The sequence below is a fragment of the Somniosus microcephalus genome, unplaced genomic scaffold (assembly GCF_052327205.1).
Source record: "Somniosus microcephalus isolate GS21.2 unplaced genomic scaffold, FLI_Smic_1.0 unresolved_chr5, whole genome shotgun sequence".
Taxonomy (NCBI): Eukaryota; Metazoa; Chordata; class Chondrichthyes; order Squaliformes; family Somniosidae; genus Somniosus; species Somniosus microcephalus.
In genome coordinates this window covers 17,704,037-17,723,397 of record NW_028225183.1, presented here as the reverse complement: position 1 = coordinate 17,723,397, position 19,361 = coordinate 17,704,037, and positions in this window count along the sequence as shown.

Genomic DNA, 19,361 nt, shown 5'->3' with positions numbered 1-19,361 from the left:
TCCTGGCTTCTCTCCATATCCCATGATCCCTTTAGCTTTAAGAAATATATCCAACTCCTTCTTGAATATATTGAATGAATTGGCCTCCACTGCCTTATTTGGGAGGGAATTCCACAGGTTCACCACTCTCTGGGTGAAGAAAGTACTCCTCAGCTCTGTCCTAAATGGCTGACACCTTATCCTTAGACTGTCACCCCTGGTTCTGGACTCCCCGACCATTTCGAAAATCCTTCCTGCATCCAGTCTGTCTAGTGCTGTCAGAATTTTATTAGTTTCAATGAGATCCCCTCTCATTCTTCTAAACTCCAGCGAGTACAAGCCCAACCGACCCAATCTCTCCTCATACGTCATTCCTGCCATCCCAGGTATCAGTCTGGTGAAACTTCGCTGCACTCCTCCATGGCAAGAACACCCTTCCTCAGATAAGGCGACCAAAATTGCACACAATACTCAAGATGTGGTCTCATCAGGGCCCTGTACAACTACAGCAAGACATCCTTGTTCCTTTACTCAAACCCTCTCGCTACGAAGGCCAACATACCATTTGCCTTCTTAACTGCGTGCTGCACCTGCATGCTTACCTTCAGCGACTGGTGCACAAGGACGCCCAGGTCTCCATTCACTTCCCCTTCTCCCAATCTATTGCCATTCAGATATTAATCTGCCTTCCTCTTTTTGACACATAAGTGAATAAACTCGCATTTATCCACGTTATATTGCATCTGCCATGCTACTGCCCAATCACCCAACCTGTCCAAATCATATTGGAGTTTGTCGGCATCCTCCTCACTGCACACATGCCCAACCAGCTTTGTGCCGTCTGCAAACCTGGAGATATTACATCTAGTTCCCTCGTGTAGATCATTAATATATATTGTGAATAGCTGGGTTCCTAGCACCGATCATTTCGGTACCCGAAATTCACTGCCTGCCACTTGGAAAAAGCCCCATTTATTCCAACTCTTTGCTTCCTGTCTGCCTACAAGTTCTCTATCCAAATCAGTACCTTACTCCCAATCCCATGTGCTTTAACTTTACACGCTCAGCTGTTATGCGGGACCTCATCAAAAGCCTTCTGAAATTCCAAATACACCACATTCACTGATACTCCCTTATCGATTTTATCAGTTATATCCTCAAAAAATTACAGAAGATTAGTCAAGCACGATTTTCCTTTTTGTAATTCCTTGTTGACTGCATACGATCTGGTCACTGTTTTCCACGTGCTCTGCTATTACATATTTTAAAATCGACTGTAGCATTTTCCCCATTACCGATGTCAGTCTTACATTGGTAATTCACCGTTTTCTCTCTAACACCTTTTTTGAATACTGGGGTATAATTAGCTACACGCCAATCCATGTGTTCTGTTCCAGAGTCTATCTAAGTTGAGAAGATGACCAGCAATGCATCTACTATTACTAGGGCCACTTCCTTAAGTCCCGTAGGATGTAGATTATCAGGTCCTGGGGATTTATCGGCCTTCAATCCCGTCAATTTCCAAAACACCAGTATATAAGAACATAAGAACATAAGAAATAGAAGCAGGAGAAGGCCAATCGGCCCCTCGAGCCTGCTCCACCATTCAATAAGATTATGGCTGATCTGATCCTAACCGCCAATCCACTATCACAGAACCATCTCCTGAATGTAATAGAATTAGACACACGAAATAGGAGCAGGATCAGGCTACACGGCCCCTGGGCCCGCTCCACTTCCAACAGGGCCATGACCGATCCGGACCTAGACTCATGTCCAAATTACTGCCTGCTCCCCGTAACCCTTAATTCCCTTTACTTCTAGGAAACTGTCTATTTCTGTTTTAAATTTATGTAATGATGTAGCTTCTACAGCTTTTTGGGGCAACATATTCCATGGACCTACCACCCTCTGAGTGAAGTAGTTCCTCCTCATCTCAGTTTTCAAAGAGCAGCCCCTTATTCCAAGACTATGCCCCCTAGTTCTAGTTTCACCCATCATCGGGAACATCCTCCCCACATCCTCCCGATCCAACCCCTTCACAATCTTATATGTTTCAATAAGATCGCCTCTCATTCTTCTGAACTCCAATGAGTAGAGTCCCAATCTACTCAACCTCTCCTCATATGTCCATCCCCTCATCCCCGGGATTAACCGAGTGAACCTTCTTTGTACTGACTCGAGAGCAAGTATGTCCTTTCTTAAGTATGGACACCAAAACGGTACGCAGTATTCCAGGTGCGGTCTCACCAATACCTTGCAACTGAAGCAATACCTCCCTCTTTTTATATTCTATCCCACTAGCAATGAAAGCCAACATTCCATTGGCCTTCTTAATAACTTGCTGCACCTGCATACTAACCTTTTGAGTTTCGTGCACCAGGACCCCCAGATCCCTTTGTACTTCAGTACTTTCCAGTTTCTTGCCATTAAGATAATAACTTGCTCTACGATTTTTCCTGCCAAAGTGCATAACCTCACACTTTCCAGTATTGTAATCCATCTGCCAAATATCTGCCCACTTACTTAGCCTGTATATGCCCCCTTGCAGGTTTTTTATGTCCTCCTCACTCACTACTTTCCCTCCCATCTTTGTATCATATGCCAACTTTGATATGTTACACTCTGTCCCCTCCTCCAAATCGTTAATATAGATTGTAAAGAGTTGGGGACCCAGCACTGACCCCTGCGGAACACCACTAGTTACTGATTGCCAGTCTGAGAATGAACCATTTATCCCAACTCTCTGCCTTCTGTTAGATAGCCAATCCTCTATCCATGCCAGAATATTACCCCAAATCCCGTGATTTTTTATCTTAAGCAATAATCTTTTGTGTGGCACCTTGTCAAATGCCTTTTGGAAGTCTAAATACACTACGTCCACTGGTTCCCCTTTATCCACCCTATATGTTACTTCCTCAAAGAACTCCAGCAAATTTGTCAAACATGACTTCCCCTTCATAAAACCATGCTGACTTTGTCCTATTAAATTATGATTATCCAAATGTCCTGTTACTCTCTCTTTAATAATGGACTCCAAAATGTTACCTACCACAGATGTTAGGCTAACTGGTCTATAGTTTCCAGCCTTCTGTCTACTGCCCTTTTTAAATAAGGGTGTTACATTAGCAGTTTTCCAGTCTGCTGGGACCATTGCCGAGTACAGGGAGTTTTGGAATATTATTACCAATGCATCCACAATCCCTACCGCCACTTCCCTCAAGACCCTAGGATGAAAGCCATCAGGTCCAGGTGATTTATCCGCCTTGTGTCCCATTATTTTACCGAGTACCACTTCCTTCGTGATTTTGATCGTGTTTAGCTCCTCCCCCCCTTTAGCCCCCTGTTTGTCCAGTGTTGGGATATTCTTAGTGTCTTCTACTGTAAAGACTGATATAAATATTCATTCAGTGTTGTTGCCATCTCCATATTTCCCACCAGTAATTACCCGGTCTCATCCTCTAAGGGACCAACATTTAATTTAGCACCCTTTTTTCTTTTTATATAACTACAAAACTCTTACTATCTGTTTTTATATTTTTTGCTAATTTACTTTCATAATCTATCTTCCCTTTCTTAATCAATCTTTTTGTTATTTTTTGCTGTCTTTTAAAGTTTTCCCAATCCTCTATCCTCCCACTAGCTTTGGCTACATTATATGCCCTTGTTTTTAGTCGAATACTATCCTTAATTTCTTTACTTAGCCATGGATAGCTGTCTTTTCTTTTACACCCTTTTCTTCTCAGTGGAATATATATTTTTTGGAAGTTGTAAAATAACTCCTTAAATGTACACCACTGATCATGTATCGTCTTACCCTTTAATCTATTTCCCAACAAATACTGAATTCTATCAGTTCCTCCCGTTCCTTTGATGCTATGTTCCCCGACATCTCTGGGAGGTTATTTGTGTCCTCCTTTGTTAAGACAGAACCAATGTACGTGCTTAATTGTTCTGCCATTTCTTTGTTCCCCATTATAACTTCCTCTGATTCTGACTGCAAGGGATCTACACTTGACTTCACCAATCTTTTTCTCTTCACATATTTATAAAAGCTTTTACAGTCAGTTTTTATTTTCCCTGAAAGCTTACTCTCATACACCTTTTTTCCCTCTTAATTAATCACTTTGTCCTCCCTGTTGAATCCTAAACTGCTCCCAATCCTCAGGTTTACTGCATTTTCTGGCCAATTTATATGTACTCTCCTTCGACCTTATGCTATCCCTAATTTCCCTTCTTAACCACGGTTAATTCACCATTTTTGATTTATTTTTATACCAAACTGTGATGAACAAATTCTGTAGTTCATCCATGCGATATTTGAATATTTGCCATTGCCTATGCACCGACAACCCCTTGAGTGACATTCCCCAATCAATCCTACGCAACTCGTGCCTCATACCACCGTAGTTTCCTTTCTTTAAATTCAGGACCCTAGTATCTGAGTGAACTACATCAGCGGTCTTAAATAAAAGGATTGATTTATAAGAGTAAAGAAGTCTTACTGCAATTATATAGGGCTGTGGTGATACCACACCAGGAGTAATGTGTACAGTTTTGGACTACTTACCTGAGGAAGGATATACTTGCCTTCGAGGGAGTGCAACAATTGTTCACAGAACTGATTCCTGGGAAGAGATGATTGTCCTATGAGGCGATATTGTGTAGAATATGACTGTATTCCCAACAGTCTAAGAGAATGAGGGGTGATCTCATTTAAACATAGAAAATTATTAATTGATTGACAGGGTGGATGCTGGGATATGAATTCCCTGGCTGTGGATTCTAGAACCAGGGGTCACAGTCTCATGATAAGGGATCGGTCATTTAGGACTGAGCTGAGGAGAAATGTCTTCAATCACACGATTGTGAATCTTTGGAATTCGCTAACACAGAGGGCTGTGGATGCTCAGTTGTCGAGCATATTCAAGACTAAGATCGATAGATTTGGAGCACAAAAAGAATCTAGAGATATCGTGATAGGGCGGGAAAGTGGAGTTGATGTATAAGTTCAGCCGTGATCTTTTTAAATGGCAGAGCAATGGCTGTGGGCCGTCATGACAGCTGCTCATATTTATTATGTTCTTATGAGAGGAAGAGAGAGACAGAGGGACAGGCAAGGAAAGGTCGAGAGACAGAGGGATGCGCTTGGAATAGTGGAGTGACAGAGGAACATACATGGTGGGAGCAAAGACAGAGAGACAGACATGGAGAGGGAGAGAAAGTGACAGAGGGACAGACATGGAGGGGGAGAGAGAGTGACAGAGGGACAGACATGGAGAGGGAGTGAGAGTACCAGAGGGACAGACATGGAGAGGGAGAGAGAGAGAGAGAGGGACAAACATGGAGAGGGAGTGAGAGTATCAGAGGGACAGACATGGAGAGCGAGTGAGAGTATCAGAGGGACAGACATGGAGAGGGAGAGAGAGAGACAGAGGGACAGACATGGAGAGGGAGTGAGAGTATCAGAGGGACAGACATGGAGAGGGAGTGAGAGTATCAGAGGGACAGACATGGAGAGGGAGTGAGAGTATCAGAGCGACAGACATGGAGAGGGGGAGAGAAGCGAAATATAGAGAGAGACGTGTTACGGGAGAAAGAGAAAATCAATAACAGATATGGACTCTACATCAATCCACCCAAACAAACCACCACAACCAAATTTGCCCGCGGCTTAATATGGCTGACTCTCCCTGAGGAAGAGGAGGCAAAGGGGAATGGGAGGAGATGGAGGGGAGGGAGAGGGAGGGGAGGGACGGGAGTGAGGGATCTGGCAAGACTGCATCCCTTGTCGACACTTTCTTCCTTCCAGCACCTGTGTGCATGTTAGATTTGCGCTGTGATTCCAATCAACGTCATTCACTGGGGCTTGTTTTTTGACCCAAGAGCTGTGTAAGGCGCTGGCGTGAATTGTTTCGGGGGGAAAGTGTGATCAGTGTTTGTAACTTTTTAAAGCAGCAAAAATACTCACGACAAGCACTTAGTGAGTGTCAAAGTTTTTTTCAAATCAGCAAAAACAAGTCAGTGGGAGCATGTCACGTCCCAACAAACAGGGCCCCTGATGGTCCTGGACAAGACAGTCCTAATCCCCAATGGGAAGCCTTGGTTATCATTACTCTGGACTGGACCCCAGCCATGGTGTATAGCAGGCAACCAGATTGACCCAATCGCGACGTAGACTCAAGGAAGAAACTCTACTCTGCAGTCTTGGCAATGCCATTGTGGGAGGGAGGGTGGTTTCCATCCCAAAACTTCCGCTGTATCTCCAGTGAGGGGGTACATCTCCCTCAGTCTGTGATCTTCAATATGTGCTCAGGATCTTTCTGTCACTGTCAGGTTTACTCTCTCTCTCCTATGTAGATTCTGTGTTTCTTTATATAGCTGGGATTTGTTTGTGCATGGTGTTGCGAAGAGATTCTCCATGTAACCGACTGAGAGTGAGGGATCCTGGATCTTGATGTTCTTTTTAATCACTTTGCTTTTTATTAGACAATGTTTTTCTCCCAATCCTGAGGAATTGTATTTTGTCGAAATGCTGCTCTAAGAAGATGCAGAGAAAGATGCATCCTTAAGCGAGGAATCACTGGATAAGATTTTTTCTCTCCATAGTAGACTAGCCGAGACCTTCTCCACAGGCTCCACCCAAGGGGCCCACCTGAGTATTGTCTCTTTGTTAACCCGGGGCCTAATTTTCTCTCTGGAGCCTGGTTTCAGGGCTTCGGTTAATATGTTCATATTAGATTGTAATTTTCTTGATCTATTAATAATAGCCCTGGATTTTGTGCTGGATATGACGGTGTACTCCACAACTTAAGTACTCACCCAGATTGAGAGAAGAATGTTTTTCTGAATTAAAAGACATCCAGGACTATTAACCGCTTTAATGAGAAGAAATCATAGCACATGTTAAAGCTGCACGCTTTTTTGTCTATATCATGTTTATATTTCATAACTTTCTGCAAGTGTGCAATATTGTAGTAATTAAATGAATGAAAGAAAATCAGTGTTCTGATTGAAGGACCAGGCCAGGTGATCCAAGGGATGCTTCCGCACAGGCTGAGTCCCTGGGATCCGTGGGCCATTGTGCTACCCTTCTACTCACAGCATAAGAGCGCAAGTTTATGCAGGAGGGCCGCCGTCAGGTAGGCGCCTAGTCTTTTCGGAGGTACACCGCCCACCACAATTTTTAGCCCATAAATATTTTCAGGCACGTAGCAAGGTTTGGGGGGTGGGGACAGGTTATGCGAGGTCCAAATAGCTCCAACTCCCATCACCCTCCCGGGGCTCTTTTGATTGAAACAGGTTTAAAGCCTGAGATTAAAGCAGCACTATCTGAAAATTTACACAAACACAGTAAACAGCACTTGACAAATGGGCCGTGAGGTCATTGAACTCCCAAACGTGAACTCACATAAAGGCTTAGCTATAGCTTCACAATAAAGTTCGTGCTTCTGGGCAGTCTGACGAACTGACGAGGCAGGCAGCCATTTTTTGTCAGAGCCTGTCTCGCCATTTAGTTTTGCGTCACTTACTGGTACGCCAGTTTGATTAAGATACTGGGAGATAATTTTGTTTCATATAATAGTGGGAGGCCATTTCCATTAAGTTGCTAATCCGTCATTTAGTTTTGAGGCAGCTAGTGGGACGCCTTTTAGTTTCAGATATTGACAATCCATTTTGTTTCAGATACTGTGCCACCATTTTGTATTGTGCCTTGTAGTTGGACACGATTTTACGATTTTGCTTTCTTTCAGATACTATGACGTTATTTTGAGATCTGTTTCATTAAACGGATTATCCGGGTCTAGGAGACCAATCAGAGGAAAATTCATTCAACATCTTAAAAAAGTAACACAAGTTTTAAAACAAGAACTAAATCAGGCCTGAGCTGATTGAAGCTGCCACATTTCCTTAACACAGCACAGGGCAACGTGTTACAGATTACGACTCTACATTGGCAGAGACACACACTATACACAGGGACACATATTACAGGGTCGGTCTCCACACTGGGAGAGACACACACTGTACACAGGGACACATATTACATAGTCCGACTGCACACTGGGACAGACACACTCTGTACGCAGGGACATATGTTACAGAGTCCGACCAGACACTGGGAGAGACATGCACCGTAACCAGGTACACCTGTTACAGAATCCGACTACTCACTGGGAGACACAGACGGTACACAGGAATACTTGTTACAGAGTCCGACTCCTCACTGGGAGAGACACACACTGTACACAGGAATACTTGTTACATTGTCCGACTCCTCACTGGGAGAGACATGCACTGTACACAGGAATACTTTTTATAGAGTCCGACTCCACTCTGGGAGACACGCACTGTACACAGTGACCCTTGTTATAAAGTCCAACTCTACACTGGGAGAGACACAAATTGTAAACAGGGACACTTCTTACACAGTCCCATTCCACACTGGGAGAGACACACACGTCAGATAGGGACACTCCTTACACAGTACCATTCCACATTGGGAGAGACACACACTGCAGACAGGGACACTTGTTACAGAGTCCGACTCCACACTGGGAGAGACACATACTGTACACAGTGACACTTGTCACAGAATCCGACCACACAATAGGTGAGACACATACTGTGCACAGGGATGCGTGCAACACAGTACGACTCTTGACTGGGGCAGACGCACACTGTACAATAGGACACTTGTTACTTAATATGAGTCCACACTGGGAGAGCAGCATCCTGTACAGAAAAATACGTTACACATTTCGAATCCTCACTGGGAGAGATGCATCCTGTATAGATGGGCTGCAGTGACAAGAGAGCAGAGAGAAAGTCAGAGAGATAAACGTAACCTTTAATCTGTGTGCCAATCTTCCCTCTTTTCTTATCATGTAGGCACCCCATCCCGATTTTAACACAACCTGCCGATTGAGTACGTTTGGTTGTAAATTGTGATGAGTACGTAGTCTAGCCTGCTACGTCTCCTGACCGCTCCAGGACTAAAGTGAGGCCTGGGTCTGTGGGAAGTCTCCAGATGAAGCTGGCTGGAGCACTGATGAGAATCATTCATTCACCGATTCGACTAAACCGGGGGGTTAGAAAGAGCTGTGACTTGAAGCTGTATCTCTCTGTTTGCGCTCACAAGGCCAAGAGATGAAACATTCTGATTGTTTTAGTACAAGAAGAGCTTTATTTCATAGATACTGTTTTATTTCTGGACTTGTGGAGAGATAGGCTGGATTTTGTCGTCACTGCACTGAAGGTCAGTTCTGATATTTCCCCTTCTCTGCATACTCTTGGAATCCGATGAGGCTAGAGGGGAAACTGGAGACTGAAATAGTGCAAAGTTAAAAAAGGAGAGACAGGCTGCGAGTGACCCCGGGATGGAATATCCACAAATGTTCACGTGAACGTCCAATGTAACCCTTGTATCTGCCTCTCTACATCCACGAATTTCTCCCCTTACCGCTCCCTCCATAGCGCTTTCTACATTGCCCAGTTATCTCCTTCTATCTCTCTGCCCCTACATCTGTCTCCATCTCCACCTACTGCTTCCCCACCCCTCTCTACTGGTTCCTTCATCTCCCTCTACCTCTCTATCCATCTCCCTCTACCTCTCCCTCCATCTCTCTCTACCTCTTCCTCCATATCGCTCTACATCTCACACTATCTTTCTCTACCTCTGACTCCATCTCTCCCTACCACTCCCTTCAACTGTCTCTAACTATTCCTGCATATCTCTCTACCGCTGACTCCATCCCTCTCTACTTCTCCCTCCATTTTTAAATAGCTCTCCCTTCTTCTCTCTATATCTCTCACACCATCTCTCCCTAACTCGCTCTGCAACTCTCTCTACCTCTGTCAACATCTCTCTCAAACTCTCCCTTCATCTCTCTCTAGCTCTCCCTGTATCGCTCTCTACCCCTGACTCCAGCTTTCTCTACCTCTCTCTCCATCTCACCAGACCTCTTCCTCTATCTCTCTCTATAACTATTGTTCCATCAGTATCTAGCTCTGCCTCCATCTCTCTCTACCTCTTCATGCATTCTTCTCTACCTCTTTTTCCATGTCTCTCTACATCCCCCTCCATCTCTCTCTACATCTCCCTCCATCTCTCTCTACCTCTCCCTCCATCTCTCTCTACCTCTATTTCCAGCTCACTCTACCACTCCCTCCATCTCCCTTTACCTCTGTCTCCACTTCAGCCAAACTCTTCCTCCATCTCGCTCTAAAACTCTCTCTATTTCTCTCTACCTCTCTCTGCATCTCTCTCTTCCTCAGTCACCATCTCTCTCAAACTCTCCCATCATCTTTCTCTAGCTCTCCCTTCATCCCTCTCTACCTCTCACTCCATCTCTCTCGACCACTCTCTCCATCTCACCCGACCTCTTCCTCCATCTCTCTGTACCTGTTGTTCCATCAGTATCTAGCTCTGCCTCCATCTCTCTCTACCTCTTCATGCATCTTTCTGTACCTCTTTTTCCATCTCTCTCTACATCTCCCTCCATCTCTCTCTACCTTTCCCTCCATCTCTCTCTACCTCTGTCTCCATCTCACCTTATTATTCCTCTGTCCCGCTCTAAAACTCTCTCCATTTCTCTCTACCTCTACTTCCATCTCCCTCTACCTCTCCCTCCACTCACAATATCTCTTCCTCCACATCTCTCTACCTCTCTCGCCATCTATCTCGACATTTGGCTCCATCTCTCTCTACCTCTTCCTCCATATATCTCTACCTCTCTCTCTCCTTCTCTCTACCTATGTATCCATTTCTACCTATTTATTATTCCATCTCTCTCTATCTGCCCCTTCATCTCTCTGTACCTCTCAAAGCAGCTCTCTCCCTCTCACTGCATCTCTCTCTATCTCTGACTCCATCTCTCTCAAACTCTCCCTTCATTTCGCTCTACCTCTCTCTCCATCTCCCCCGACCTCTTCCTCCATCTCTCTACACCTGTTGTTCCATCCATGCCTTTCTCTGTCTCCATTTCTCTCTACTTCTTCATCCACCTTTCTGTACCTCTTTTTCCATTTCTCTTTACATCTCCCTCCATCTCTCTTTACCTCTCCCTCCGGTTCTCTCTACCTCTGTCTCCATCTCCCCCATCTCTTCATCCATCTGGCTCTAAAACTCTCGGCATTTCTCTCTACCTCTTCCTCCATCTCTCTGTACCTCTCCCTCCAACTCAGTCTACCTATTCCTCCATATCTCTCTACCTCTCTCTCCATCTAGCTCCATCTCTTTGTAACTCTTCATCGATATCACTCTACATCAGTCTCCTTCTCCCTCTACGTCTTCATCCATCTGTCTGTAACTCGTTTTGCATCTCTCTCTAACTCACCCTCGAACTCTCTCTAACTCACTCTCCATCTCTCGCTACCTCTCCCTCCATCACTGCCTGCCTCTCCCTTCATTTCTCTCTACATCTGTCCCTATCTATCACTCCATCTGTCTCTACCTCTTTCTCCATCTCTCTCTACCTCTTCCTCCATCGCTCGCTACCTCTTCCCCCTTCTTGCTCTACGTCTGTCTCCATTTCTCTCAATTCATTTCAATTCAAATCGCTTTATTGGCATGACAAGGTACATCTTATGTTGCCAAAGCATCGAAAAACATTTATGGTTGAACACATAAACACTGATCTATCCATACAGTGTATAAACAGATATATCCCTGAGTGTATAAATATACATTCATATAATTTGTATATACTCTTTTCTTAGATTTAGTGGTTGTCCCTCTGTTTATGGCAAGCTGTAATATAGTGCGCCGCTAAGGTTACACAATTTCTCTCTTCCCCTAGTAGGTATGGGAGTTTTTGGTCGTCATTCAAATTTCTGAATTCCGGGCATATTTTCGTGAATTTTGGGTAGAAATTCTCCCTTACGCCCTGATAGTTTCTACACGCTGTCTACTCTCTATCGCCATCGCTCGCTATGTCTCCCACCATCTCTCTCTAGCTCTCTTCCATCTCCCTCATCCTCTCCTTCATTCTCACTCTTACTCTTTCTCCATCTGTCTCTAACTGTTCCTCCATCTCCCTCTACCTCGTCCTTCAGCTGTTTCTACTCTTCCTCAATCTCTCTCTAACTCTCTCTCCATTTCTCACGACCTCTGCCTCCAACTCTTTCTACATCTCTCTCCATTTCTATCTACCTCCCCCTCCATCTCCCTTTACTTCTGTGTTCATCCCTCTCTCTACATCTGACTCCACCTCTTTCTACCTCTACCTCAATCTGTCTCTACCTCTGTCTCCATCTCTCTCTACCGCTTCATCCATTTTTCTGTACCTATTTCCCATCTCTCTCTAAATCTCACTCCATCTCTCTACGTCTCCCTCCATCTCTCTCTCCCTCTGCCTCCATCTCACTCTCCCCCTTCCTCCATATACTTCTACCTCTCTCTCCATCTCTCTCTATCTATGTCTCCATCTCTCTACTGCTCCCTCCATCTCTCTCTAGCTATCACTTCATCTCTCACTAACTCTCCCTCCATATCTCTCTATCTCTACCTGCATCTCTCTACCCGTCCCTCCATCGCTCTCTCCCTCTGTCTCCATGTCTCTCTCCCTCTACCTCAATCTCGTCCGACCTCTTTTTCCATCTTCCTCTACCTCTGCCTCCATCACACTCTACATCTTCATCAATCATTCCGTACCTGTTTGCATCTCCCTGTACCTCTCCCTCCATCTTTGTCTGCCTCTCCTTCCATTTCTCTCTACCTGTCCCTTCATCTCTCACTAACTCTCGCTCCAGCTCTCTCTACCTCTGTCTCCATCACTCTCTAACGCTTCGTCCATTTTCAGTACCACTTTTTTCATCTCTCTACCTCTCCCTCCATTCCGCTGCATCCATCACTAGCTCTCTATACCTCTTCCTGCATCTCTCTCTAACTACCTCTCCATCTGTCTCTCTACCAGTCCCTTCATCTCTCTCTAACTCTCGCTCAATCTCGCTGTACATATGTCTCCATCTCCCTCTACCTGTTCATCCATCTTTCTGTACCTCTTTATCCATCTCTCTCTACCTCTCCCTCCATCTCTCTAACTCTCCCTCCGTCTCTCCATACCTCTATTTTTCCTTCTCGCTCTACGCCTGTCTCCATCTCTCTCTAGCACTTCCTCCATCACTCTCTACCTCTCCCTACACCTCGCTCTACCTCTTCCTACATCTCTCCCTACCTCTCCCTCCTTTGCTCTCCACCTCTGTTTCCTTCAGACTCTTCCTCTCCCACCATCTCTCGCTTGCTCGCTTCCATCTCCCTCATCCTCTCCTTCGTACTCATTCTAACTCTTTCTCCACGAATCTGTGAAATGATCTTTCTGAGTCTGTCTATGGAGCTGACTGGGTCTGTGAATGGCGATGTCCGAGACTTTCAATTGAGCTGTCTGGGTATCAGAAATGATTTGTCTGCGTCGTGAATGGAGCTCTTTGGATCGTTGAATGGAGCTTTCTGTATCTGTGAATGGAGTCGTCTGTGCCTGTGAATGGAGCTGCCTGAGTGTGTGAAATGAGATGTCTGTGTCTGTGAATGAAGCTGTCTTGGTCTTTGAATGGAGCTGTCTGAGTCTGTAAATGGAGCATTCTGAGTCTGTGATTGGAGCTGTCTGCGTCCGTGAATGGAGCTGTCTGCGCCTGTTAATTGAGATTGTCTGGGTCTTTGAATTGAGAAGTCTGTGTCTATGGATGGAGCTGTCTGACTGTGTGAAATGAGTTTTCGGTTTATGTGAATGGAGCTGTCTGTATCTGTGAATGGGGCTTTCTGAGTCTGTGAATCGAGTTGCTTGGGTCTTTGAATTGAGATTTCAGGGTATGTGAAATGAGCTGTCTGGAGCTGTCTGGGTCTGTGAATGGAGCTGTCTAAGTCTTTGAAATGAGTTGTTTGGGTCTGTATATGGTGCTGCCTGGGTATGTGAATGGAGCTGTCTGAATCAGTGAAATAAGTTGTCTTGGTCTTTATATTGATATATCTGGGTCTCTGAGTGGAGCTGTCTGTGTCTGTGAACTTATCTGCCTGGGTCTGTGAATGGAGCTGCCTGGGTCTGTGAATGGAGCTGCCTTGGTCTTTGAATTGAGATGTCTGGGTCTCTGAATGGAGCTGTCTGAGTCTGTGAAATTAGCTCTCTGTTTCTGGGAATGGAGCTGCCTGTGTCTGTGAATGGAGCTGCCTTAGTCTGTGAATGTAGATGTCTGGGTCTCTGAATGGAGCTGCCTGAGTCTGTGAAATTTGATGTCTGGGCCTGTGAATGGAGCTGCCTGGGTCTGTGAATGGAGCTGCCTTGGTCTGTGAATTGAGATTTCTGGGTCTCTGAATGGAGCTGTCTGAGTCTGTGAAATTAGCTGTCTGTTTCTGTGAATGGAGCTGCCTGTGTCTGAGAATGGAGCTACCTTGGTCTGTGAATTGAGATGTCTGGGTCTATGAATGGAGCTGTCTGAGTCTGTGAAATTTGCTGTCTGGGCCTGTGAATGGAGCTGCCTGGGTCTGTGAATGGAGCTGCCTTGGTCTGTGAATTGAGATGTCTGGGTCTCTGAATGGAGCTGTCTGAGTCTTTGAAATTTGACATCTGGGCCTGTGAATGGAGCTGCCTGGGTCTGTGAATGGAGCTGCCTGTGTCTGAGAATGGAGCTACCTTGGTCTGTGAATTGAGATGTCTGAGTCTCTGAATGGAGCTGTCTGGGTCTGTGAAATATGTTTCTGGGTCTGTGCATGGTGCTGTCTGGTTCTCTGAATGGAGCTTTCTGAGTCTGTGAATGGAGCTGTCTGTGTCTGTGAATGGAGCTGTCTGGATTTGTGAATGGAGCTTTCTGAGTCTGGAATGGAGCTGTCTGTGTCTGCGAATGGGGCTGTCTGGTTCTGTGAAATTAGTTGTCTGGGTGTTTGAATTGAGATTTATGTGTCAGTCAAATGATCTGTCTGGAGCTGTCTGGATCTGTGAATGGAGCTTTCTGTGTCTGTGAGTGGAGATGTCTGAGTCTCAGAAATGAGTTGTTTGGGTCTGTATATGGTTCTGTCTGGGTATGTGAATTGAGAGAGAGAGATGAACACGGAAGTAAAGTGAGATGGAGGGGGAGGTAGAGAGAAATGGAGACAGATGTAGAAAGAGTTGGAGGAAGAGGTAGTGATTGATGGAGACAGAGGTATTGTCAAATGGCGGAAGAGGAAACATTATGGAAGAAGAGGTTGTGTGAGATTTAGGGAGTTTTAGCGGGAGATGAAAGAAGAGGTAGAGACAGATCGAGGAACAGATAGAGAGAGATGGAGGATGAGGTCGTGAGAAATGGAGAGAGAGTTAGAGAGAGATTGAGGAAGAGTAGAAACAGATGAAGGACGAGGTAGAGGGAGATGGAGGAACAGTTAGAGACAGATGGAGAAAGAGTAAGAGTGAGAAAGTGTAAGAGTGAGATTGAAGGAGAGGATGAGGGAGGGAGTGATTGATGGAGACAGAGGTATTGTCTCCATGTCTCTCTACCTCTCCCATCATCTCCCTACCTCTGTCTCCATCTCTCGCTACCTCTTCCTCCATCTCTCTCTATCCCTTCCTCCATCTCTCTCTACCTTTTCCTCCTTCTCTCTGTAACTCTCTGTCTATTGCTCTCTACCTCTGTCTCAATCTCTCTCTACCTCTACGTCCATCTCTCTCTACCTCTGTCTCCATCTCTCTCTTCCTCTTCCTCTATCTCTCTCCAACTCTCTCTCCATCTTACTCTATCTCTTCCTCCATCTCTCATCAAATCTCTCTCAATTTCTCTCTACCTCCTCCTGCATCTCTCCCTACCTCTGTGTTCATCTCTCTCTACCTCTGTCTCCATATCTCTCTACCTCAGCCCAATCTCTGTACCTCTTCCTCCATCTCGCTTTCCTCTCCCAGAATCTCTCTCAAACTCTCCCTCCAACTCTCTCTACCTCTTTCTCCATCTCTCTCTACCTCTGTCTCCATCTCTCTCTATACTTCACCCATCCTTTTTTAACTCATTTAACATCTCTTTCCCACCTTCTCTCTCAACCGCTCCCCCCATCTCTGTCTCCATCTCTCTCTATCTATCTCTTCATTTCCCTATCTCTGTCGCCATCTCGCTCTACCTATTCCTCCATCTCTCTCTACCTATCTTTCCTTCACTCTCTACCTCTCCCTCCATCTCTCCCTACTCACTCTCCATCTCTCTCTACCTTTTCCTCCATCTCACAGTAGCTCTGTCTCCATCTCTTTCTATCTCTGTCTCCATCTCTTTCTACCTCTCCCTCAATCTCTCTCTACCTCGGTCTCCATCTCTCTCTAACCTTCCTCCATCTCTCACTACCTCTATCTCTCCATCTTATTCTACCTCTCCATTAATCTCTCTCTATCTCACCCTCCATATCTCATTACCTCTCCCTGCTTTGCTCTCTAACTCTGCCTCCAGCTCCCTCTATCTCTCCCAGCATCTCTCTCAATAACTCCCTCCATCTCTCTCTACCTCTTCCTCCATCGCTCACTACCCCTGTGTCTGTCGTTCACTACCTCTCCATCCATCTCTCTCTACCTCTCCCTCATTTGCTCTCTACCTCTGTCTCCATCTCTTTCTACCTTTTAATCCATCTTTCAGTTCCTCGTTTTCCATCTCTCTCTATCTCTCCCATAATCTCTCTCTACATCTCCCTAATTCTCTCTCTACCTCTGTCTCCATCTCTCTAGGTGTCCCTCCATCTCTCTCTAACTCTGGCTCCATCTCTCTCTACCTCCTCCTCCATCTCTGTCTACCTCTCCCAGCACCTCTCCCTTCCCCTTCCTCCTTCTCTCTCCAACTCTGTTTCCTTCTGTCTCTTACTCCCCCTGTATCTCTCTCTAACTAACACTCCATCTCTCTCATCATCTCCATCCATCTCTCTCTACCTCTGTCTCCAATTCTCTCTACCTCTGTCTCCATCTCTCTCTCTACCCCATAATCCATTTATCACTAACAGGGTCTCCATTTTTATCTATCTCACCCTCCAACTCTCTCTACATCTGCCACCATCTCGCTCTACCTCTCCAAACTTTGCCCTCTACCTCACTTTCCATCACTCTCTACCTCTCCCACCAACTCTCTCTACCACTCTCTCCATCTGACAAATCCTCTCCCTCCATCTCTTTCTAACTATTTCTCCATAGGCCTCTAGCATTTCCTCGATCAAACCTCCTCTTCCTCAATCTCCTTGTGGTTTTTCCTACATCTCTCCATACTACTTCCTCCAACTCTCTATACATATTCCTCCATTTCTCTCTGCCTCTGTCTAAAGCTCCTCTCACAGATTCCAATCAATCCCTCCCGGGGTCAGAGTGTAAAGCTACTCTCACACATTCGAATCAATCCTTCCCGGGGTCAGAGTGTAAAGCTCCTCTCACACATTCCAATCAATCCCTCCCGGGGTCAGAGTATAAAGCTCCTCTCACACATTGGAATCAAACAATCCCAGGGACAGAATGTTAAGCTACTCTCACAAATTCCAATCAATCCCTCCCGGGGTGAGAGTGTAAAGCTCCACTCACACTGTCCAATCAATCCCTCCCGGGATCAGAGTGTAAAACTCCTCTCACACATTCCAAGCAATCCCTCCCAGGGTCAGAGAGTGAAGCTCCTCTCACACATTCCAATCAATCCATCCCGGGGTCAGAGTGTAAATTTCCTCTCACACATTCCAATCAATGCCTCCCGGGGTCAGAGTCAAATGCTCCTCTCACACTGTCCAATCAAACCCTCCCGGGGCCAGTGTGTAAAGCTCCTCTCTCACGTACGAATCCAGCCCTCCCGGGGTCAGAGTTTAAAGCTCCTCTCACACTGTCCAAACAATTCCTCCCGGGGCCAGAGTGAAAAGCTCCTCTCACACAATCCAATAAATCCCTCCCGGGGTCAGAGTGTAAAGCTCCTCTCACACATTCCAATCAATCCCTCCCAAGGTCAGAATGTAAAGCTGCTCTCACACATTCCAATAAATCCATACCGGGGTCAGAGTGTAAAGCTCCTCTCACACATTCCAATCAATCCCTCCCGAGGTCAGAGTGAAAAGCTCATCTCACACTGTCCAATCAATCCCTCCATGGGTCAGTGTGTAAAGCTCCTCTCGCACATTCCAATCAATCCCTCCCGGGGTCAGACTGTAAAGCTCCTCTCGCACATTCCAATCAATCCCTCCCGGATTCAGAGTGTATAGCTCGTCTCCCACATTCCAATCAATCCCCCATGGTGTCAGAGTGTAAAGCTCCTCTCACACATTGGAATCAATCACTCCCGAGGTCAGAATGTGATGCTGCTCTCACACATTCCAATCAATCCCTCCCGGGGTCAGAGTTTAAAGCTCCTCTCACACATTCCAAGCAATCCCTCTCGGGGTCAGAGTTTAAAGCTCCTCTAAAACATTCCAATCAATCCATACAGGATTCAGAATGTAATGCTCCTCTCACACATTCCAATCAATCCGTCCCGAGTTCTGAGTGAAAAGCTCATCTCACACTGTGCAATCAATCCCTCCAGGGGTCAGAGTGTGAAGCTGCTCTCGCACATTCCAATCAATCCCTCCCGGGGTCAGAGTGTAAAGCTCCTCTCAAACATTCGAATCAATCCTTCCCGGGGTCAGACTGTAAATCTCCTCTCACACATTCCAATCAATCCCTCCCGGGGTCAGAGTGTATAGCTCGTCTCACACATTCCAATCAATCCCTCCTGGTGTCAGAGTGTAAAGCTCCTCCCACACATCCGAATCAAACACTCCCGAGGTCAGAATGTGAAGCTGCTCTCACACATTCCAATTAAACCCTCCCGGGGTCAGAGTGTAAAGCTCCTCTAAAACATTCCAATCAATCCATCCCGGAATCAAAGTGTAATGCTCCTCTCACACATTCCAATCAATCCCTCCCGGTGTCAGAGTGTAAAGCTCCTCTAAAACATTCCAATCAATCCATCCCGGGGTCAAAGTGTAATGCTCCTCTCACACATTCCAAACAATCCCGCCGGGGGTCAGAGTGTAAAGCTACGCTCACACATTCCAAAGAATCCCCCCCGGGTTCAGAGTGTGAAGCTCCTCTCACACATTCCAATCAAAACCTCCCAGGGTCAGCGTGTGAAGCTCCTCTCACACATTCCAATCAAGCCCTCCCGGGCTCAGAGTATAAAGCTCCTCTCACACATTCCAATCAATCCCTCCCGGGGTCAGAGTGGAAAGCTCCACTCACACTTTCGAATCAATCCCTCCCGGGAAAGAGTGTAAAGCTCCTCTCACACTTTCCAATCATCCATCCCGTGGTCAGAGTGCAAAGCACCTCTCACACAATCGAATCAACCCCTCCCGGGGTCAGAATGTAAAGCTCCTCTCAATTATTCCAATCAATCCCTCCCGGGGTCAGAGTGTAAAGCTCCTCTCACACATTCCA